Source organism: Zosterops lateralis (genome assembly GCF_965231275.1).
Source record: "Zosterops lateralis genome assembly, chromosome: 1".
Classification (NCBI taxonomy): Eukaryota; Metazoa; Chordata; class Aves; order Passeriformes; family Zosteropidae; genus Zosterops; species Zosterops lateralis.
In genome coordinates this window covers 145,735,954-145,760,390 of record NC_139762.1, presented here as the reverse complement: position 1 = coordinate 145,760,390, position 24,437 = coordinate 145,735,954, and the positions used below count along the sequence as shown (strand labels likewise).

Below are 24,437 nucleotides of genomic sequence, written 5' to 3'. Positions count from 1 at the left end.
AGACATGGACAAAAAAATGACAAGGATCTCATCTTTATAGCGAGCTGCACGAGGGTGCAAGGGTTGATGCAACTGCAGCTAGTTAAACTCCTTGGTTTTAAAGAAAGATGAAAAAGTCGCTGCAAAGATTACCTTCATTTCTGTCAACAGTTTTATTAAGGCAAAGACAGAATCAAAGGCTGAATGGACAAAGTTGGGATTTTTGCCTTTTTTTTATTATTTCTGAGGCTGTGTAAGCTTTTTCCTTTTAAATAAAAAAAATTAATGTAGAATTCAGTATTTCCCACAGGAGAACCTTCACAGATTTAGCATAAAGAACGTGCATTTTAATTCAAAGACAGTGGTACATTTCTTACGGCTTTGAAAGCAGCAATCCAACAGGTATATAAAGCTCTAATGATAAATATGATGATATTTTGTATCTACTCTTGTTAAAATACATGGTTTATTTTAGTGCATGTTTAGAATAATACTATTTATTTAAGATACCAAATTTATTCTTCATTTAAAGACAAGTCTTGGCTTCTCCATTTGCTTTTTTTATGTCAGCCGGCTCATTTCAACTCAAACGAAGGTTTCACTTCAAGAATTTTTAGTAATTTAAAAAGAATCTCTGATTGCAGTTGGGAATTTTGTATATATAACTAAACCAACAAGTCTGTTTATTGTATGGGAGAGGCTCTAGCGATACTATTTATCTTAGGGTCCACATTATTGGAAGGCAGAACTAATGACAGTGAATCATGCACACTGTATATTAATGTAGTCCACTTTCAGCACTATATAAATAGTATTGTAAATACACACCTGCAGAGTGTCTGCATTTATATGGTCGTCACACAGAGTCCCTCTGTGCTCTCCTAATATATATCCAGTATATATCTCTGCGTGTGTCACATCTCGCTAGCCCAGGCAGCATACTACGGCTGCTGTTCCTCTTGAGGAGGTGTCTATAAAATGAACACTTGCAAAACCAAAATCCTGGGATGGCTTTAAGCAGAACACATGGGCGTACTGTAACTCGGTCTTTCCATACCTGCCCAGTCCTTCTTCCTGCACAGGGCTAGCTGCAGCAGATGAGCTGGGTGTCAGTCTGGAATGTAGGCTGCTCCTCTGAATAGGGCAGAAGATAAGGTGTGATATCAATAATTGGGAGTTTTCTTGGCTTTCCAAAGAGAGATGAAGTGAAGAGCTAGTCAGAAAAAGCCATTATTTCTACAAAAAGTCTAAAAATGTGACAATTACACTAGCAGCAGGTTCTTTACTTTTCATTAAATTAGAGAACTTGCTGTAGCAGGGCCCTCATCCTAAACTTTTCCTTTATTTCAGTTAACAGCCCTGGCAATGCCGTCATCTCCCCTGTGTTGTTTGCGTACACAGATTCAGGGTAGCCTGACACCGAAATGTGAGTTGCTGGTTGCCTGCCGTAGCCGAGGCTCCTTCCCTCCGCTGCCCCTTGGAGCCTCCTCAAGCCCATGGTAGAACTCCTGGGCTGCTCCCAGGGCCCAATTCTTCCCTGGAGCTAGAGTGGCTGCTGCTTCAGGGGAGACCACCGTGTCCTCTGGCCACCTTCGCTGGGGCGGCTCTTCACCCTGAGCTGTGCCTGCCCCTCTGTGGTGGCCCTGCAGCGTCCTTTGAACAAACTCAGGCTGGCTCCCATCCCGGGGACGCTCCTTGGGGTTTGCCAGTGGCAGCTACCGCACGGCTGGGAGCGCGGCTGGGAGCTGGATGGGAGCTGGATGCTCGGGCGCCTGCTGGATGTGCCAACTGGGGGTGAGGGCTGGATTTTGGACCCCATCCCCTCTGCAGCAGGGTGTGCAGGTGGACCCCCCATTCTGGGCCGCAGCCGCTGACATCTATGGTGTCCCTTGGGGGAGAGAGAGGAGCCCTTGTCTAGCACCCAGAATGCTGGAGGGCAGGAGGGAGAGAGGGATCTCCTTTTTAAAAGGAGTTGTTTTTTTTTCTCACCCCTGTTCTTTATTCATAAACCTAACGCAGTTTCACAATTCCCAGACATGTAAAGCTGCAGGGCTTTTTTTGTTTTGTTTAAATCTTTCTGAACCAGCCAAATTTTTGAGGTTGGCACGAGGTGCAGCCAGTACCATGGCCTTCCAGGGCTTGCTTGGTCTAGAAATCTGCAGATGTTTTCTGCTGGATCTGACTCTTAATGAACAAAAAAGATTTTGGCGTCCTTATTTATTTATTTTCAAGGGGAAAATGTGGTTTAAAACGTTGATAATTATGTTTTACATGAACTACTCAGACTTTATGTGACTGTATGGGAAAATGAATGCTCATCAATTAAAAAAAAATTCTTTATTCATAAAGCATTCATATTTAAAGTGATCTGTCTTTTTTTTCCCCCTCCTCTCCTTAATGAAAACAGGGTTTGAGGAGTATTATAAATAATTATGTTTTTTAATTACATAGAGTTCTGCATCAGAATTCTTGAAGACGGCCCACTGTGATCCTCTGGTGAAAATACCAGGGCTTTTCAAAAGCTTTATAATTATCTGTTCTCACTGCTCCTCTCTTTTCAATATACACATAGTAACTGCAAAAAGGAGAAAAAAACCAATGTTATAGGAGGGATCCACCTACACATGTGCACAGGTCAGGCACATACATCTCGTTCAGAATGATTATTTTTCTTTTGCAGCCGTCAGGTAGTACTTCCCAGCTTGTGTGCTCTTTCAGAGGGAATACTTATCGCAAAGCTGCAGCGCATTTTAATCAAGGTTCCCAGAGTAGTTTACAAGCAGTAATTGCCTCTTAAGGACAGGATGAAGTATTATACCCATTGTACTGATGGGTGAGCCAGGGCACAGGGAATCTAAATAACTGCAGTGTTAGTGAGCCAGTGGCAAAGCTGTGATCAGAGCTTTGGTGCCTTCACTCCTGGTGCTGCTAAGATACCTCCGCTTCAACCCACCAGTCTTCCTTTCTTAAGTCAAAAAAAGTCAGACTTTGACATCTTTTTTATTACATATTATATGGGAAATGCTGTACTTGGTCTGATGTAAACCTGTGTGAATGTGCTCTTGTTTTATGTGTTTGTGAAGTGTGAAGGCCCTTGTGGCAGAATTTCCCTTGAATTCTGAACCTTACGCTTCTCTGCTGTCTTCCATGGCTCCAGTAAGCCACTGGATCATCCCCAAAATAGCTCCCGTGGCGTCTGTTACTGATGTATCACTGTGCCGTGAATGACAGAAAGAATTCCACTTTTCAGCGCAACAGTTCACTTGCTAAGTGATTCCCCAGCATGATACATGCTCTGTCTTGTACTTAATTATCTTTTAATTATCAAAGCAGTAATGAAGTTGTGCATAAGAAGTGTATGGATCAATAAAAACAACTAAAAATTATGAAGGAGCTGACAGGCAGAGTCCAGCCGTTCTTTGGATGTTAGTTGCCATTTTTCTGAAAAGCTTTTGTCTTCTTCTTGAGAACAACATCAGAAAAAAGGATTGAAGTTCTTATTGTTTATTCCTAGCTGCTGATGATCATGCTTACGTTCTCAGTGCTTTGCGAGAGATGGTGTGAGCGCTAATGAAAGTTTGTATTGGAGTAGTCCCTAAGAATATGATCATTGTTACAAATTTATTAACACCATGAAAGATTTCCTGTCCTAAAAAAATCTGCCAGCAAACGTCATAATTCTGAGTGGGCAGAACCATGTGGTAGGTTTGACTGAGCCCCTTTGACAATTATATCATTTATTTGACTGTCTATCTTTAGAAGTTGGGAGGCTCACCTTTGGTTTCAGAGGCATGCTGAAACTCTCAAGCTGCATACATGGCGAGGGCACTAGAATACCAGAGTGCTCGCTTGCCTTTAACTACTAAATAATGTGGTTGCACATGACACAACAAGAACAGAGGTATAATCCTGCCCTGTGAAGCAGGTCACATGTTGCAGGTTCTCTCTGTAATGTATGCAAAGTAGCTGCTTAAATCATTATGAGTGTGTAAATCACCATCTTCATAAACAATACCATCAAGGTACAGTCAGGCAACATGTCTCTTATGGGTTGACTGGAGCTGGAATTTCTTTCAGATGTTGAGGAGGTACGTCTGTTGTGAAGCAGATCTATTGCTGCAGTGTGGTCTCTGCAATGTTTTGGATTTCTGAGGTGAATATTGTTTAGGCTGCCTTCTTCACATTGAAGTGCAGTGAAAGGAGGAGGACGTGAGCGAGGCAATTGAGCAGCTTGTATGATTCAAGGCTTCCATGAAAAATTTGCTCCTTCTTTTTCCTCTGGCTTTTTAAGTCACACAACTGAAACCCATTTATGTCTCTGCATAAGTTTAGTAAGTATTTGAAGCTCCTGTTCCTATGTCTGTTGTGCATTTGGGGAGGAAAAGATGTGTTGAGTGGTGTGTGAGAATCCTATCTTCTGTTTTAGCCATCATTTCCCTGTATGGGTTATGACACTGTTTTTTCTGTTTTTCTTTAACATGCCGATGTACTTTCTGTAACTCCTAAGTAACACTCCACACCTCTAACGCAAAGCTGACTATAGTTTAGTCTTGCTTTCAGTTTCACTCAGCACTAATCTTAAGAACCCTGCTTTACTTCTGCATAAATATGTGCCATTATCATTATTATTTATTTGTCATTGTTATTATTGGAGGTTGTGTTTTCTTGGGGGGGAGAAGTAGATGCACTGTATGATCACCTCCCCACCTCCAAATGTTGTATTTTGAATCACTTTAAATAATTGTTTGGGGTGTCTTTATTACAGTGAATCATTTCTTTAATATCTGTTTTAAACACACCTGCGGTGAGTTCATGGTAAGGCAATGGAACCTTCTTTCATTTGCTATCATGTAGTAATTTTGCAACATGTAAAAAGCCCCTGGTTTATACATACAGATAGACTTTCTGTGCTGAAATCCTTTCCCTCAAATGTGTAAGGATCAGATAGTTCTGCTTAAAACGTGAACGCAGAGTTAGTAACTCCATAAATGCAGTACATTCTCCTTTTGCTCAGAGATACTCTGTCTCACTGTTACAATTATCCAACACGAATTTCAGAAGAAATACCAGTGAAATGGCACTGGCAGAAGTAGTGATACAACTAAAGATGCTGGCAGCGGCAGTCTGGTCTGTAAGTGCTGCTGGAACATCGGTTTTCCTACTTTCTGTATGTGTGCTGTATCCTTTGGTGTTGGGAAGGAAGACACAAGCAGCACTCATCAACTTTCAGCACATGTGGCGACAAAGCTAAAGAGCAGTGGCATCCCCAATGCATTGGCAATTTGCTGGGAGCCCGCGGGCTGCATCTCATTTGCATTAAAAACGCGGAGATCGCTGCTGCCTTTATCTCGACCAGGGGGACGTGGCTGGTCTGGGCAGCAGGACCCATTACAGCTTATTTTCCCGGGATCCCCGTGGGCTGGATCAGCTGGAGCGCCGCGGGACGAGCCGTGTCCCTGCTCGGGGGGCGCGTCCCTGCGGCGGGCGGGTCCCGGTCCCGAATTGCCCATCCCGAACTGCGGGGCTGGAGATGCGGGACCCTCTGCTGGGCTCCTCTGTGCCGGGGCTCTTCCCCTCAGGCCCGGCTGAAGCTCCTCAGCGGAGCGTGGAGATGCTGCTCTGCTCTGCTCTGCTCTGTTCGGGGCTCTCCGGAGGGCTGGGGCAGCCAGTGCCCCGCACAGAAACCCTTTTGTGTGTTTTTGAACCAGTTTGGTCATGAAAGACAAATTAAAAAAAAAAAAAAAAAAAAAAAAAAAAAGAAAAAAAAAAAAAAGGAAACCACCCCCCACCCCCCCCCCCCCCAAGCTTGTGTCTTTCAATAGAGATAACTGTTATCTCTTATGAAAGTCTACATAAGTGTAAGTAATTGCCTGCACTTGGCTCTGGTACAGTGGAAAAGCTGTGATCAGCAAACCCGCATTGTACTGGGCATGTAAGGGGAAGTTATTGGATGATACGGGACGTGTTGGCCTTAATGCCTGTCCTGCCTCCCTTCTCTTGTTTACTTTCTTTGGAAGTCTTTTCAAGGCTTAACAACAGCGCTTAGGGAACGGGCGGGGGGGGGGGGGGGGGGGGTACCGCGCTGACTTCCAGCGACGAAAAGTTTTCTTGGAATAATAACAAGAAAATAAAAATAACAAGAAAATAAAGAGGAGCCCGGCTGCGCTGCGGCGTCAGCCCGGCAGCTTTTGTTCGGCGCTGGAGTTGTTGGGTGCGCGTCGGGAACGAGCATCCCCGGGCGGCAGCGGCACGGGGCGGGATCCCGGGCCCGGAGCCTTCTCCCTCTGCAGGGAGGGCCGGAGCGGGGATACCCCTTCCCGCCGGGATGCTCCTTCCCTTCCCGCCCGGTAGCGGCAGCCGCGGGCACCCGGTGTGGCGGTGTCCCTGTGCGGGCTGCGGGTCACGTTTGCAGGCGCATGAAGCGCCGCGCCGCCGCCCCTGGCGTGTGTCCGTGTGCCAGCGCTGGCTCCCTTATCGCAGGAAGTGTTGCGGAAAGCAGTTGCTCCCTCTCTCTCTCTGTCTCTCTCTCTGCCCGGTTCCCAGAACGCGGTGATTAACCGCTCTTCCCCCCGCGCTGTCACTGGAGTCCTCGGCAGAAATCTGCAGTCGCGGTTGTCCCGCCCCAGCTTCAGGACAATCCTCTCGCCCTTGCTCGCTCTCTTTCTCTCTCTCCCCCCTCCCTTCCCCACGCCCCTTCCCCGATAAACTAGATAAAGCCATTAGAATGGATATAGTATCTTTTTGTCCTTCCTTCTGAACGCTTTTATATAAGCTTATATACATGAAACAACATTTTTTAATACTCTCTCTCTCTATATATATATATTAAAATAATATATGTATATGGCTATATACGTAAATCCCAAAATTCTAGTCCACATTCTGGAGTGATAAGCCTGAAGCAAGAACAGCTTTTGGTGTTCATAGGCTGGCCCTTTCAGGGACATCTTTGGAAATCACTTAATTGTTCACATTTTATGGGTACTTTGTTGTAAGGAGGATCTAAGTCCAGTCATTTTGCATGGGAAAAACCCCTTGAAACCCAACAGTCTAGATCGAAAGGGAGATACCAGGATAAATAATTTTTTTCATTTAATCATCTTGGAATTGACTTGTTATATTTCATTTAAAAATCCCATCTTAAACTGGTATATCACACTTATACTATTAAACCGCCATAGAACAGAGGTCTTAAGACCTTTGCATGCTCAGATACTGTGTGATATCTCAGTATATAAAATGAGTATGTCAAGAGGCCCAGACTAGCATTCCCTTTTGGAAAGTTAATCCTTTAATATATTTGTCTCCAGATTGTGGTCTGCAGACACATATAATCATGGTATGATACTGATCTGAGTATCATATCGTCCATTTAGAGATTTTTAATTTAAAGTTTGGTGTGAAAGCTCCATAGTGGTTCCCTGTTATGTTTGAAGTTTGACAGTGGTCCATGATCCAAAAATTTAGGAATGTTCATTCAGGAGAATTAAGAGTCCTAGGTCATTACATTTTGCTTTCATTTCATCCTGTAATTTTTTTTCTCTACTTTCAAACATGATTAAAACCAATGAGAAAGGAAATATTTGAAGCGATTTGCAAAGTTATTTGATTTTTATAAAATTACATGGTGTGATGCGCTGTATGTGCCAAACTACAGACAGACTTTCAGCTCCTAGACTAAGTACACTTTTTTTGTTCTGGTTTAAGCCCATTGAGAATTCTGCCAGTTAGGTTTTTCTCTTCTGTGATCATCTCACGCATAATAGTCTGATGTTGCAGATACTTGCAGGAGCATAGCAAAACTGGTAGCATCATGTATGTGGTTTGATTTTTAATTTATAGTATATTAAAGCATATTTCTATCCCAAAAGATGTTATATGAAACTAAGTGCAGTATATATTAAAACAGTCGCTGGACTCCTAACTAATCTAATATGAATAACCAAGGTACGCAATAATTAATGCTTAGGGATAAAAAAGATTTCCTTTAAAATAGAGAAACAGGTATTTAAAAAAAATAGACTTACATAAGGACTTTTGGATTTTGGTCAGTGTTAAGGTATAAGTCTACACAGCTTTATGTACTGTTTGATTGTGTTTATTTATCTATTTGCTGCCAAAGTTTTAAGTAATGTCACACCACAATACTGGTGGAAGTGGCTATCTAAACACCTGGGACCAGTTTGTGGAAGTGATCAAATTGGCTTCTGCTGGAGGCTTCCTGTGCTGGTGCTGTGACGCTGTTTTCTCCATTTTACATTCTGCTCAGTGACTCTCACTTTCAAAACTAAGGTTACCAGAAACAAAAAAAAAAAAGCAACAGAAAACTTATTTTCCTTTTCCATTCTATGGGTGAAGATAAAGTGTGCGATAATGAGCTTTGTTACCTCTAGAGGTGATAAACCAAAACAATTGGATGAACAATGCACAGTGAATAACTCACATGTCATTCTTTGTTTAAATTAGTTTTTAATGCAAAACAGGTTTTGTACATGTCTTTTTCCCCCTTCCTGCATACCTCAGGCATCATTGAACTGACGAGCAATACTTTAAAGAGATTTTTAATGATTCTTAATGTAATTCCAGCTTTCATAAACCATAAAGAAACTTTCTTACCTAGTAAATATGAAACATGGAATGAAATCTGTACTATGTATCAGCATAAAACCATATGTAATCACAAAAGATGATGTTGAGCTGTGTAACTGTTTGATTAAGAGCATATAGCTACCACAAACACAAGTCACTATCCAGAGAAAAGCTCCTTCTTTTGATACAACGACTGCATTTTAATGATTATTTCCTGAGTTCTCCCTTTTCAGAAATACAGTGAAAACATATGTAATTTCTTTTAACCTCATTGTATGTGTATCTTGATGGTTTTGGCCTGCCAGTTTAAATCACAATTAGAACTAGCGATGTGTAAGTTGCTGTTGCTTACATTAATAAAAATCTATATTAATGTAAGTAACCATCAATGCAAATAGCACAATGAATTTGAAATATATTGTGTACTTGTTTCTCTTTACTTTCTGAAGTATTTGGAACAAAATCATTATTTCTTGAAATCAGTAATGTGTTGCATTTATTGGATAGTGCATGGCCAAAACAGAAGTGCCATTTTCAGATTACCTAAATATTTTTGCATTTTCCAAATATCCCCTAGCTGCGGTATTGTATTGAGAAGTTCACAGTATGTAGTTCATAGTATATTTTTCCTTCCTTAGTCTAAAATCCTGAGCAGATTTTTCATCCTGAGCTTCAAATGCTGGGACTCACAGAGAGAGTCAGCCACAGTTACTTATGTAACACAAGAGAAAATGCCAGGGGGGATTGAGTCCAGAGATTGGAGTTCTTAATATCTTGAGCAAAGGCTGTGGAAATAAGGATGTACGTTTATATTAATTAATTACAGAGCATTAAGACAATAAGATCAAACCTAGAAGACCTCTTGTAATTAATCATGGCTTTGCTGGAGTAGTATCTACCTCTGACTTCTCCAGTGCCTCGTGCAATAAAAGCTGGGAGATTCTGTAGGGCTGAGTGACCAATGCTTTGTGCTCAGTCTACTCATGGCCTATAAAACAGTGCCAGAAGACGATCCTGGACTACCAAGAACAAGTATTCAGCTGAGAGCTAGTAACAAAACAAAAACAGAAACAAAAGCGAACAAACCAACCAACCAAAAAAACCCAAAAAACAAAAAAACAAAAACAAACAAACAAACAAAAAACCCCCCAAAAAACCCGAAAACAAAACCAAACAAAAAAATCCAACCCAAACCAAAGTTGTCACAGCTGTGTCCTTTTAAGGTCAACACCAAAAAGACTCTTGTCAAGTTGACAGAGGGAGATGACTTACTGATGTAACCCAAGGCAAAAGAGATAAGCAATAAAAATAGTGTTACATTTCTGTTTGATGGAGTGACTTCTCCTGACAGCTTACAGAGAGAACCAAGCAGAGAAATGCACCAAGTTAGTTACTATGACAGTGAAGCTGATAAATCACACAGAAATTTGATTGTGCCAATTCCACTGGGTTTTGGAGCCTGAATTTTGCTGTATTTAACAAGGGCTTACGTAAAGTCATCAAAATATGCCAGACCTTAATTTCACTGAAATAAAACTCCTTTCTACCAGGTAAAAAGGTAAATATAGTTTATTTCTGATAGTGCTCTTCTTTAGTATTCATACGTTGACATAAGGAAACAAAAATTTGATCGGACTTCCAGCATTCAAGTAGTCTTTTTATTTTGTAGAAAAATATGCCAAAAATAGGATTTTCACTAGGCAGAGGAGATTCCTGGGTGGAAGGGGAATGCACCTCTTGGTGTGGACCAGTTCATCACCCTTCCATCTGATTTTTGAATGCTATGGTTGGTTTTTTGTGCATTTTAAACATTTATAGTCAGTGCAAACTAGTAACTGCTTTTCTGATGTGAACTCCTGTGTAACACAGTGCGCCAAATTGTAGCCAGAGCATAGCTTCTGCTGTGCAATGTAAAATCTGAGTATCGTTAGCACAGCTGACAGAAATATAGTTTCAAAGAGTTTTAATGACAAGGAGAGCATTATAGTCCTCCTCTGCATGTTACTTAATGAATCAGTTTGCTTGCAATAATGATTTTACTTTTCTGAAGACAGCACCTATATTCCCTGCCAGATAAAGATGATTTTCTCCTGAAATCTTCTTTTCCCCCTCTCTCTCTTCTTTCAAAAAGATGTTTTAATCGTTCCTTCCTTTAAGGTCTGGCTTATTTTTGTTCCTCTACTCTATCAGGGATGACTTTGTGTTCCCTGTGTGCTGGCAAGGTGGGCTGCAGGTGGGCAGGAGTGATCAGCCAGGCCAGGAGTGTGGCCCCTGCCCCAGGACCTTCAGTATGGTCACCTGCCCTGTCGTCCTTCTGGGTGAGGAGTAGGTACTGCTTGGGTTTGGAGGTTTTTCAGGGATGTGTGACTCTCTCCTGTCTTGTTCCTAGTGCTAGTTCCAGTGCTGGTTGAATTTGCAGAGGCAGAGAAGGAGATGGGAGCTGGGCTGTCCAGAGAAGTGAACTCCTTTAATCCAAGCCTGGGTTGCCACTGAAAGGCACAGTCTGACTGGACTCCTGCCAGCCCTGGGGTGTGAACAGGGCATTTTTGGTCAGTGTGGCAGGGAGGTGGCAGGGTGAGGGCAGGGCCTGGGCCCGCAGACAGTGGAGAAGGGATGGGCAGTGTCCCTTCAGGTCCAGCAGGACTTAAGCCCGTCATAAAAGCGCACATTTGGATTCTGGATCCTGGATGTGTCCGTGGCACCCTCTCCTCGACTTGGTGACAGCTCTGCTCCTGATGAGAAGTGTAACCAAGTTTTCCTTTGAATTTTGTCACGGTTATCCTCTCCTCTGTGTGTGTGCTTAGTGGTGGAAATCTTAAGTCTTTGCATTTTGTCACAAGCAGAAGCAGAAATGTCACTATATTTAAGGAGGGGAAAGACCTTCCTGTGTTATGTCAGGCAGAAACAAAATGCTGGGAAGGACTGCCAAATCAAGGATTGTCCAAGAGCCCTGGTTCTAGCAGACAGTATGTACCATAAATAAATAATAAATGAATAAATATTCAAATGCATTTCAGTGCAGTAGAAATAAAAAAGCAATCGTAATGTATTGTGCTAGTGTGGAAGAAGAAGAAACTTGGAACAAATGGCCTGATGTTTATACAGCTAAACCAAAATAGTATGTGAAGGTTGGTGAGGCCCAAATGAACCCCATAAAAAGGTTTTTAGGAATTCTAAGAGTTGCACTGGTCAGTTTGACCACACCAGACTTCTCTGTGTAGCCATCTCTGTTTTGGCATTGTTGATTATGTGAGAACAAGAGTGTTGCAACAATCTAGAGGGATGTGGTAGCTTCAGGAAGGAGCAGGGAGACAGGTAATGTTCTTTCCCCATTGAACCGGAGCAAAAGGTTTATTTTCTTCAGTAGAGAAAGCAGCAGGTATCACCCATTACGTGTTTAGTTTCATCCAAGAGATTAAGTTCAGTTGAAAAATGCAGAATTTTAGTGTTTTGTGTTAAAAAAAAAAAAAAAAAAAAAAAAAAAAAAAAAAAAAAAAAAAAATTTTTGATGACCAGCAAGGCGTAGCCTCAAAATGCATGAACTTGATCCATCAGATCTCTACAGATTCTGTCTGTACCTGAGTCCTACTCAGACTTTGTGCACAATTTACTGAAAAATAACTTAACCCGTATTTTTTTTCCACTTTTAAATGTAGCTCTGTTTTGATTCTTCTGGCAAAGCAGTGTTGGCAGCTCTGGGTGTGTCTTTTGTGAAACCTATGTAGAGGGCTTGAGAATTGCCTTCTCATTGCATTTTTAATTACTAAACTGCCTTCAAAATACAAAAAGAATGTAAAATGCCTGCTTGAAATTTGGCACAGTCAGACATACAAGTGACTGGTAAGACAGTAGATAGAAAGGATGGCTTTTTTCACAAAAGGTTTATAATATTACCGTTGATTCCTGCTGCCCAAGTAAGTAATACATATCTTGTATTTAGTTTGAATGCAGAAGATAGTGTGTTTTTAAAGCTATTGGCCTTAAAGGGGATGCAGAAGGTCACTATAAAAATAAAAATATTTAAACAAAAATGATAGAGACAAAGAGTAACTTTCACCCCAACTGCTTTTGAGGAAACAGTGCCCTTGGCATGTGTATTCTTAAGGCTGTGCATACCCTGAAAAATGGATTTGTGTATGTTGTCCAGAAGTTCTGTGGGAATTGTGAGCAATGGGTAGCTCTTTGAACATCAACCACAGTATGTAATCCTTTTTATGAAGTGACCCACCTTTATCCTAAAATTAGGTAGAGTTTTTTGCCTTGACAGCGTCTGGTGGAAGGATGTTTCATAGCCTCACTGCTTTGTCAGTTAAAACCCTTCCTTCTCATTTCCAGCCCAAAGTTAATCATGGCTAGTTTATTTGTTCTTATGCCAACTGGATTCTAAGCTTTTCCCTCCCTAATGTTTACCTGCTGCTAGCAATTGTGTTTCTAGTTTAAATGAGCTGCACTTCACATGTTCATAAAGAGAAGAGCTGTATCTTCCATATCTTCATTAATTTTTTTTTAATGAATCTTTCTTGAACAATTTTAAGTGGTTTTCTTAATGCAGTATCATCTGTGACATCATTACTTACCTGTTTATGCTCAAATTTTTGCCTGGGACACACTTTTAAAGTGTGATTTGGACTAGTTTATATTTGTTGTCTACTGCTGTGTTGTTTTCTTTCTTTTTTTCCTTCTTCAATCGCTGTTCATAAAATTTGAGGGATTATTATTTCACAGAGCTTTCACTCTTTCCTATTAGTTTTCATTCCCACTTTCAATACAATTTTCAGTGGTTTTCTGTGCTTCTCTAGATTGAAGATAGCATAAAACTTTTGCTATCATTCAGTTTCCTTAGTATTTTTGTATAAACACTTGAGTATTTGTCTTGTTAGCTCATCTGTGATGCAGCTGTTTGAAATGAGACTTTTAGACCCTGGTGGACTAGTTCAAATGGAAAGAAGTGGCTTGAGAATAGTGTAGAAGAGTTTCAGTCTCTGCTTTGTCATTTGGCCTCAAGGCCATGCTCACTTCTTGATGAGTGTTACAAAAACAGTGTAAACATAGCTGCGATATGGCTGCTTTGGAGTGGGAGTGATTAGTGTACAATGTTGATTTTCTATGGACACAAAGGAAGTTACGAGACTATGTTTACTTGCCTAACCGTAGGTCTGCCTCTCCTATTTTAATCATCTACTATTCTGTTTAGGAAGGAGAAAAAAAAAAAAAAGAAATAATAATGAAACAAAGGCTTTATAAACCAGAGCAGAAAGTGTCTCTTCAGTATTGCTGAAAGATGTAGGAAGCATAAGCCAGCGCTGGGCAGTTGCTGATTCTTTCCTGCAGACCAGACTCTGCAATTCTAATCTGCTGGGTGGCGCATGTTGCGTTTTGTCTGTTCGCTTGAGTTTCTACTGATGGAGTCCAAAATGCTTCAGAGACTGGTGCCAAACCAGATTTTCTGACGTGTAGTCGGGATGTTGCCAGGGTGAGCATTTGGAGCTGGGAGTTGCAGAAGAGTATCCCACAGTTGGGATGCACCCACGGTCTGATGTTGGATTTTTCTCATGTAGCAAAGCAAACGAAGTGCCAGGCTGTCTGCTTCAGAAATGCTGAGTGTTGCCACAGCATCTTATGCTGATAGACTGTTATTGATTAATCTTTTGAGTATTTGAGAATTCATTTTCTATCAGTGCATTGTAATAATTTTCTTACTTTAACCTTGGTATATTTATAATTATAGGAAGCAGTATAACTGGCAGTGAGAAGTGTCTGATGCTCTCATGTGGCTTCACTGTTTCCAGCTTGCACAGCATTGCTATAGCAGTGTGAGCTTGCACATGGTCTTCCTTTTGCACATCTTGATGCCTAAACCATTGACACTTCCTCACTTCTTGAACCCCAGTAACAGTGGCCACATGCCAGTTCCAGTACAGCCTAAGATGTATTTCATTTTTGCTGGGTTCAAAGGTCAAATTTTCTTGTGTTTTTGTGAATTCAGAGCAAAACGCAGGGATTTGCAGAAAATTATTAGCAGCTGGTTACCTGTATAAAGGACACAGATTAACTTGAAGGACCTGTGTGTACAATTAAATATGTGTACTTGCCTGCCGTGTAAACAAAAGTCCCTGACTTCATGTACTCTTTCTGCAGCTGAAATAAAAGGTGGTATCTTTTCTGTTTTGGTAGATCTTTCACAGTGAATGAAATCAACAGTTACAATAATATTCCAGTGTTCCTATTGTTTCTATTACCCACGTATGTCCTTAAAGAAAAGAAAAAAAGAAAAAAGGACATTTCTTTAAATGTGAACAAATTTTAACTCTACCTGTGATAAGTGAAGCATGGTTCTTTATTCCACTACCTCCAGTAGACAGGCCATTTCTCAGTTTATATGATGTTTCTGTTGCTGATTTTAATATTTTCTTAAAGTTTCTAATGTCCAGTCTCTCATGCATCCTGACTTTTTCACCCAAATCTTACGTCTCATTCTTTTTTGTGTATTCCCAGTGATTTACAGTCATGATTCAAATTGAAACATAATGAGACATAAGGCATTGATATGTCAAGCTGTTAGACACAAGGGAGATGATAATTTTCGGTAATTTTAGAGTCTAATCAAGTGTGTGTATGTTGCCCAGATTACATGAATTACTCAAGTCCCCTTTAGCTCAGAGGCCAGTGGAATTCTACATAGATAAAGTTCAGTTTGGGTTAAGGAGACACATTCTTTTCTTCTGGGGTTTGCAGCTTCCAAGTCCCCAGTGTTTCCCTCATCTGAGATGCTCCTGAAGGGAAGAGCAGCAGGTCAGTGCCTACACGGTGCTCAGGCAGACAGACCTGCAGCCCCGCCGCTGCCGCTGGTGGTGTGGGGGCGTGTTGCTGCCACCTCCGTGCCTAACCTTTAATTATCCTCGGAGCTGTGAGTGTAGCACAGACTTATTTGTGCCGTTGGCGTGAGACAAGCGTGCCATCTTGTGAGCAGGCAAAATGGGAACTGCGTGTAGGTTCCGCTGTGGGCGAACCAGGCACGAGGGTTTATGAGCGGAGCCGTTGAGTGTTTTTGTTCCACACTCAAAGGAGATCCAGGGCTTCAACAACTTAGGGTGTAATAAGATGGCAAATCAAATTGCTTCTTTAGATCTGGGAGTCATAAAGAGTAATTATTTTTCTATTAATAGGCCAAGGCCTATCAAGATGATATGGGATTCAATGATAACGAGGTTATTTATTTTAAAAGAGAGACTCGAGTCTATGTTTGGTTTAATCAGTAGATTTTGATGCTGGAGAACACCCAAGTACCACGTACTTCACAAATACGTTGGTTTATGCAGTCTCTCTAGGTCATATAGGCATATGCTCATCTTGTTATCTACATACAATTGTTGTATGAGTGTCTTATGACATTAAGGTTTTTATCTGTGATCTTTGGCTGTTCTCATTACTCACAAGAAGAGAAGCCATGGCCAAATTATGAAGATAATTTCTAATTTCTCTCATGTATTCTTATTCTTTCAATACATACTGCTTAACAAAAGAATTGTTTAAGAGATGCTTAAATTTAATTGGCTCTGATTTCATCTCTGTCTTCTTCAGAGGAAGGCATCTTTGCTGTATAAATCCCGTTGTACCAGATTTCAGGGGTTAAGAAATTTATAGCTAATACTAATCCCTAAGAAATAACTACATCTATTGTGAAACATTCTCTACAGAATTGTCACAGTTTTTGGGTCTGGTATCAGTTAATCAAGTAATTTTAGAAGTTGGATTCTCTCCTGACTGTTTATGGTACAAAGATCACTTTTGCAGCCTTATGTCTTCTTGTTTATCAGATGAAACTGTTACAGGAGTAATTATTTACTCTTGACTAGTCCCATTTTGTGAAGAATTTGCACGCTGATATGCGGATGAAGCATTTATCTCGAGTTGTTTGGAAAAACAGTTGTGGATGTTGTGCAGCTATTCCTAGACTGGAAAATTAGAAGCAGCCCTAGCTTGGATTGATTGTCATGAGCAGAGCATACAGCAACAGATTATTGATGGTCAGCAGCTAGATGAGCAGAATGACATGATCTGTACTCAGCCAACTGGCTCACATTTGGCAGTCCTTTTATTCAGTTGTGGTTATCTCACCCCATCCGTGTTGGACTCTCAGCTCCTCCACCTAATTGGCTGTGTTAATTTGTAGCCCGCACCTTCAGATCTCAGGTACATCCCAAATTCCTTTGCACAAGTTGCAACATTACTTCAAAGAAGGTGCTGTTGTAGCCTCTACAAGTAGTTTTGGGACCTTTTTTTTGACTCCAAAATGCCAGTGAACCCAGAAGTTGCTTTAATAGTTGCTTTCTTTATAATTGAGAACACAGCAAAACCTTTCACTTTTTGTGGGGTACATCCCAGTGCAACAGATCAGCTCAGCATCATTGCTGGATATTTCTTAAAACTACTGAGGTACCGAATTGAAAATTGAGGTGGCATGAAGGCAGCTCTGAGGACGAAGACAGGAGCAGTGTGGTAAGATTTGCTTGCGTACAGGGGATTTTGAGAATGGAAATATTAGTGTAATCTGTGGTTGTACCTCTCTGTAACCTTTAGAGAGGTAGTTACATATTTTTTAAGTAACATTTAGGTACGTTATTGCTGGAAAAGAAATAGAATGCCCAACTTATTTCAAAATATATCTTCAATAGGAGTAAAACAGCTTCTCTTCTGCTTGTCTCTGCAGACTGAAGATTTCTACTCTTGCTGGTAGTTTTAATTTCTGTCTATTTGTTGCTTTGTGCAGATTCTGCCACCTATGTTGTAGTTGTGTGTCTGAAATTACATATTTACCTCTCAGGGGAAAAAAATTAAATCTCTTTTTTGTATGTGTTTTATGATCCTGGCAGATTACTGATGTTTAAATTAAATTTCTGGTGTCTGTATGGTCCAGGCTAATGTGAGGGCTTTTGGCACCACCCCTTTGTGCAATAAAGAATCAAAGCCAGTAGCGTAAGAAATCTTCTATCAAAAGCTGAAAGCTAGATTCATAAAATCACTTATGCAGGCATTATGAGATTTTCCCATGGAAAGTTTATGTGGGAGTTTGGGAAAAACTGATTGAAGAACAGCATTATTTGCACTATATATATTCATCCAGCAGTCAGCAGGCTGGCGCTGGTATCCCTTGCCAGTTTTAAAGGGTTGCCAGCACTCATGAAGCTGCTGCAAAGCCACATCAGCAGAGTATCAAGGAGTCTTCTTATTTTGCGCCCTCTTTCCCCCTTTTCCGACCAGAACTGAAATGGGTAAAACAGAAATCACGCTCCTCGGTGAATGCGTGTACTCAGTTCTTACAGCTGTCTGAAAAATGCTACTGTTTTAAAGCCGTTTCTTAACAAATTATTAAGGTGGAAGCGCTGTAAGACTAGCTTTCTCATCAGCATTTCATTTCTCAGCTTCAAAAGAAAAATAAGAGATAAAAAGGGCAAATAATAGACAAACCACTCAGAGTGGATCCATTTGCATTCACTTTGGTCTTTTTTTCTAATGTTTAATATGTTAAATGTTTAAATGTTAAAATACTTTGGGTTTTTTTAAGAAAGTGGCTCTGTTTTTCAGTCTGCATGAGGACCGTATGATATTTGCTGCAAGAGAGTCTTTCCTTGTTAATAGAGATGATTTGAAAGGCAAGGTAATTCACCACTGCTTTGGCTGGAGCTAATATTGGGCTCCAACATCAGTTCTGTAATTTCTGACAAATGGCCAAGATTTCTTGAATAGGCACAGCTTTCTGTTTTGTGTAGGGAACACACAATCCACTCTTTTGTTGTGGTTGCCACTGCTGTTGTTTCTCCCCCATTCACAATGGAGAGTGGGGTTATTTGTGCTGAGTGGAAAAACAGTGCCAAAATTCTGACTTGCTTATGTTTAATGTGATTTTAATTTTTGTGAGAGCCATAAACGGTAAAAGAGATTTTGTAATATGGATCGCCTGAATCCTGATCTCTAAGTCAGGAGGGCAGATTGGTGATGAAAGTTTTATCTGTCACAGGCATGTCAAGATGAGCGATTGCTGGATGATTCAACCCAAATGTATAGGAACTGTTTATATAGAGATTGCCAAACAATTTCCATCGCTTTTCTTTTTATCTAAATTCTTGAATAAATTACTAAATAAAGTAGTCTGTGTTTGGAATGTATGGCTGTGGGATATATAGAAACTCACAGCTTGTGGGGGGAAAAAAGTTAAAATAGGGAAATATAATAGTTTTGTAAACTTTACGTGAATATAGGTACATCATATATAGACTCAAGGTTCAATTTGCTGATCAAAGCATCCAAATAACTTTGGATTTAATAATGTCGGCAATGAATGCTAATATATGGAAATTGAAAAGCATGGAGCAACAATAGCTAGCCACGCTTACCAGTATTACCCTGCAGCAGGTAGATTTACATTTTTTTGTTTTGTTTTGCAATCACAGTTTGGAAAATGTGTGTTCTTTTTCCCTTCTTCCATACTTCTGAATGTGGGTTCTCCTGAACAAGCTTAGACAAGATTCAAGCTAAACAATAGGGCAACATCAGAACCTTTGAAGGCTCAGTTTGGATGGGTACCCAAAGCCTGAGTCTGCTTTGATGTATGTGGGCTCAACTCCGGTTGCCCTTGGTTGCCCTCTCTTACCTATGTAACTTGTGTCTGGAAACTCTTGCCAAATTTTTTTTTTTTAAGAAAAAAAAATTAAGGGCATTTTTGCAAACTCATGTTCATCTTGGTTCTGGTCTGGCTGGAAAAGTACTACAATAATGCCCTCTCCGGTGATGATTTAATATTACTGGTTTTGGTCTAGGCTGTAGACTTCTGTCTCCTTCCCAGTTTCTGAAATTTCAACCCCATTTCAAATGGGAGGATTTTGCCTCTAGTTGGAAACAAAATTATTTGAACTTTCCTGGAATGCCTGCAAAAACCATCCTCTATCTCCCTTGCATCTTTTCCTCTTCTCCCAAGTAATTTATGGTTCTATTTGACTGAGGGTTTGGGCAAGGGAATGCTGATGCCTTTCTCTCATATCGCACACCTCACCTGGCAGAAAGGGACAGCACCTCTCAGACTTGCTTCTCTTGGAGTCAGTGAGGCTTTTGCCATTACCTTCAAGGGAAATTGGATCAGTCCATTGTATTCTTAATGCAAAAGAACAAATGAGTCATTTCTTGTACCCACACCTGATTGCTATTGCCTAGGAGCCAGGAGGTCACCTTCTTTCCTCACTCTTCATCTCAGGGTAGCACTGTGCTTGCCTCTGCGGGTACACTCAACTCAGATTCAGTTCTGAGTCATTTGCAAGCCCTAAACTCCCATTGTCTTCAAAGGACATTTGGATTACAGAGAACACTGCGTTTACTCAGGCTGAAAAGAAATTGAAACATATGAGATTGCCACACCTACTAGAAGAGTTTGGCAAGACAGTGGTTGTTTGCCCTAAAGACAGGATGAGCAGTGGGGATGTGATAGATGTGCCCACGGCCCAGGGGGTCTTTGATTCTTGCTATAGTACAAGATTGAGGAAAAACTCTATTCCACTGACAAAAAGCAAACTCTAAACACTTAATTTTTAAATTATTTTTATTTATTTATTTATTTATTTATTAGATTTAGATTGTAGAGTGAGAGCTACAAGATGTCACTGATGCCAGTATTGTTGTAATGTTGACATAGAATACTGGTCACTTTTATTGGACATGGGGACTTCTTTAAAAACAAATAGTAAAATGTTGAGAGATAACTAACAAACCCTCTTTACAAACCCTCTTACTCTTCAGAAAGTAAGCCACTGTCTTAAGCATTGAGGATTAGGAGCAATGCATTTTTCACGTAAGTAGGTGATTCCATCCAAAAGCAGTTGAACCTTCACTGAAGGATCTGGTATCTCCAAAAGAGAACACCAGACTAAATGGACCTCTGATTTCATGTAATAGGGAATGTTCTGCATCCTATAAAGTGTAAGGACAGATAATCAATAGAGTAACAAGAAGATTTGGAGAAGATGGCAGGCAGGGCTCTCATAGGAGGTATCAGTCCTGGCAGAAGTCAGTTGCTTTATTGCAGTAAGCAAATCAGGCTGGATTCTCTCCCTGGTGCAATAACAGTAGATTGGGGAGCATGCAAAGCAGCATCAATACATAAAAATTAAACTACTTTTAATATACAAAGCTGAGTTTAGATAAATGCAGAACAGAGAAGCAAAGGCATAATATTCTCTGAAAGTGCGGCCTTTTAATGCTGTTTTGGAGACTAATTTGCATACAAATAAAATGTCAGCTTATCCCATAACTGTCATGATAAATTGGAGCACTTAGATTTTTGCATGAGATGCTCCTTCTGTACCTTATTAAATTACGAGATCTTGGCCTTTTGCCAAGTGCTAGGGTGATGCTTTCTTTTCTGAAATACATACAGGAGGGGAATATGGGCATGGACATCTAGAGAACCCAGGTTCAGTCACTAGCCAAGAGCTCTGCCTGCACATCACCTTGAACACTTTGAATTTTTCATTTCTCTGTAGATAATTCTATTTATTCGTAAAATGGCAGCGACGTCAGTTTTCCTGTTTCACAAGCTTTTTTGAGTTTTAATTAGTTGTCATGTGTACAGAGTGCTTTTAGGTACTTGATTGGAAGTGAGGGCAAAGTGAATCTTGCCTTGTTGGGCTCTCCCATCCTGCATGGATGGCAGTGGAGGGCAGGTAGGAACAAGCTCTCTGCAGCAGGCCAGTAAGAAAGGCAGAGCAGCAACTTGCTGCGCTCAGGAACTTGTAAATAAAAGCAATTTTAGAATTCTTCATTTTGGTTGCAAGACAGCATAAAATTCTCCTTCATGTCACCTCTTCAGACACATCACCTTTTGGCTTCAGTTTCTCTTGAAAGTGTCTGTGTGATTATCCCAGGAGTGAGCTTAAAATGAAATAAGTGCCTGGAAGTGGGTTTAAACAATCTATTTTGAAATGCCACTCCTAAACTCTCTTGAAATGACCAAGCGTCTGCTTTATACCCATAGAAAAGGTTAGATTTATTCCACTGGCTAGATGACTACTGATGTATGCTGTGCTCTGAAGCATAAGGTAATAGAAAAGATCATTGTGAATTAATTCAATGTGAATTAATAAGAGATTTATCTGATGAGAGTTGTTTGAAGGTGATGGCATTTTGTAGCTGAACAGGATTTAAGATGTCCAAAAGTGCACCTTTAGAGATTTGAGAAGGATCGATATTGGGAAAGTAAATGTAAATGGGAAGGAGCAAGCTTGAACAGACCACAGGTATTTTCACTTGTCTCTTTGTTGTAGACTTTATGGGGAAAAAAAAATTGCAAACAGCCCTTGGCAAATTGGTGATCAGGAGCTAAACTGAAGAGCTTGAAAATGCAAGAGCAGGAGAGGAGGAGGAAAAACAACTGTGTTTTGCTATAATGTTGTTCTACTGACATGATGTTTAAGGCATGGTTTTCTCCTTGCACTTCTTAGACTGATGAAGCGATCATAATTTCAGTAGAGCGTGTGGAGTATAAAATACCAAACAGATGCATTTTGTCCAATTACGACGTCTGATCCTAATTTTACTGAGACAAGGAATCACGTTCTTCCTTAGCAATTTCAGGCAGGAAAGACTGGACATTGCAGTTTGAGGGCTTGCAGAAAAACATGTATAAATTAAAAACTCCTTTGGAATTAACTGTCAGTTGCTTAGAACTGTGACATCTTCTGTCTTGCATGGTGTGTGAAGACACTTGTGCCAAAGCAGAAAGGAGGTGGTCTTGCTGAAGAGGCAGTTGCTTGTCATTAAGCTTACTCTGCCCTCCCATGGTTTAGGGCCTGACTCTTGGGTTCCTTACACAAAAGGGTTTGTTCTTTCCTTCCCTTCTCAGCAGAGAAAAGTTAGGGAGGGCCATGTGTTGGTTGTTTGCTGGCAGGCTTACTCTGAGAACCACGACCAAAAGTGGGAGAGAAGCATCGTGTGTGACTGCCTCCTGCTCTGTGTCCCAGCTGGGGATGGTGGTGGGGATGTGGTGCTGTACGTCTCTTTTCTGTCATTTCAAGCGTCCACAAGGGAAGGTAGAAGGGCAGCAGCTTTGGCCAGTCCTCTACAACTGTGCCTGAGTCTGAGGTAGTTTGCTTCTAAAGTAATCTCATTTTCAGTGAGGGCAGCAATTTCGCCTGGAGTTTCCAGTGTTATTTACAGGTTTTTTTTATTTAATTATTTTTTTAAATGCCTACATTAAAAAAACACGGCAGGTCTTTCAATTGTGGGCTGGAGCAATGATCTGGTTAAGTTTCTGGCTGTGCTGGGCGCAGGTCCGGGCCAGCCCGGCGGGACAGGCTGCCCAGGAGGGAGGGAGGGAGGGCTGGGTGCCGCTGCCTCCCCGGGGACCGAGCCCGCCGCAGAGATGCTTTCCCAGAAATTCAGTCTCAAAACAGGAGCGCTCTGCCTTAGGAGCTCGTGTGCCTTACAGCTGCTCGATTGTTGTATGGAGGGTAGGGAGGAGGCTCCAGATTGATTAGGACTTGATGTGCTTGATAGAAGCCGGCGCTTTGAACACTTAGGGGTTTTTATATGAGGAACAGCAGACAGTCTTTGTAGTCTATTTATGTATAATAAACTGGGTTTTGTTTTGTGTCTTGTGGGTTTTTTTCTGTTTTTCCTCTTTTTTTTTTTTTTTTTTTTTTTTCTTTTGTGAAAGAAAAAGAAGTCTAAAAAGGAGAGAAATTAAAACCACAGCGTTATTTTCCCATGCAGCTCCAGCAAGTATCCTGCGATCTCACATGATCGGCTGTCCTGCTGGAGTGGAGTGTGGGAAGGTGTCAAAATATGTCTCTCAATCTCTCAAATTTTTTTTTTCTTAAAAGGGAAAGCCAGATGAATGCCAAAAGTCCTGCTCTCTTCTTTAGCCCTGCAGTAACAAACTACATAAGTGTATGTTATTAAGATGATAAAGATTAAATTTCTAGTTACTAACGTGCTATCACAACAGCAAAGGGGGAAAAAATCTTGAAAAAATTATGAAAATTAGTCTGATGGTCTTCTTTTAATAATAAGATCACTCCCAACCCCAACAGACAGTGTAGGCTGGAATTCCACAGGGCTTTTTTGTGGTCCTAATGATTTTAATAATACTTTGTGCTATGTAGCACCTTTCATTAGAGGATCACAAAGTGCTTTACAGTCACTAATTAATTAAGCCTCACAACACTCCTGTGAGATAGGTAAGTATTACACATATATTAAGCTGAGACACTGAGAGTTAATGATTTTTTTCTGCATTATTCTGGGAAAATGATTGATGTTCAAGCGCCGTATGTACATTATATGTCTTTGTGTGGGTGTGTAATATATATGAGTGTAAAAGTATTAATTTTACTATCCCTTAACAAAGATGTCCTACTTGAGCCTGTTGAATATAAATGTGTATTTTCATTTAACTTTTTGTTGCTGCAGCATATTGACTGATACTATCACAGTGTTCATATACCCTTGAGTATAAGTTTGCTCTTTGTCTGCTTGTGCATCTACTTGTACAAAGATTAGTCAGTGGCGTCTCTTAAAATTCAAACGTATTTCTAGATGGATTATTTTGTTAAAAAGAGCATATGACTAAGATCTGACCTAAACCTACATCACAAGCACCAGGCAACAACCATTCTGTTGCAATAGGCTTTGATGACAAGCTGTCACATTCAGTAAAAGTAATGAGCAACAACAATGACCCGCTGGGGAGCTGGTGATCAGCAGGTAATTAGCCATTATCTTCACCACTCTTAAGAAACTATTGATTACCAGAATTTTTTTTTTTTTTTTTAAAGAAGTACAGTAGTCACTATGGTAATTCATTATCCTGAATTACAAACTGA

The 24,437-nt window shown here is 40.6% G+C and overlaps 1 protein-coding gene across 1 annotated transcript in view; it reads left to right on the top strand.

Moving 5' to 3' along the window:
* Window positions 1-24,437, top strand: part of TRPS1 (transcriptional repressor GATA binding 1) — a 211,792-nt gene that overhangs the window by 14,083 nt on the left and 173,272 nt on the right. The window lies entirely within an intron of this gene.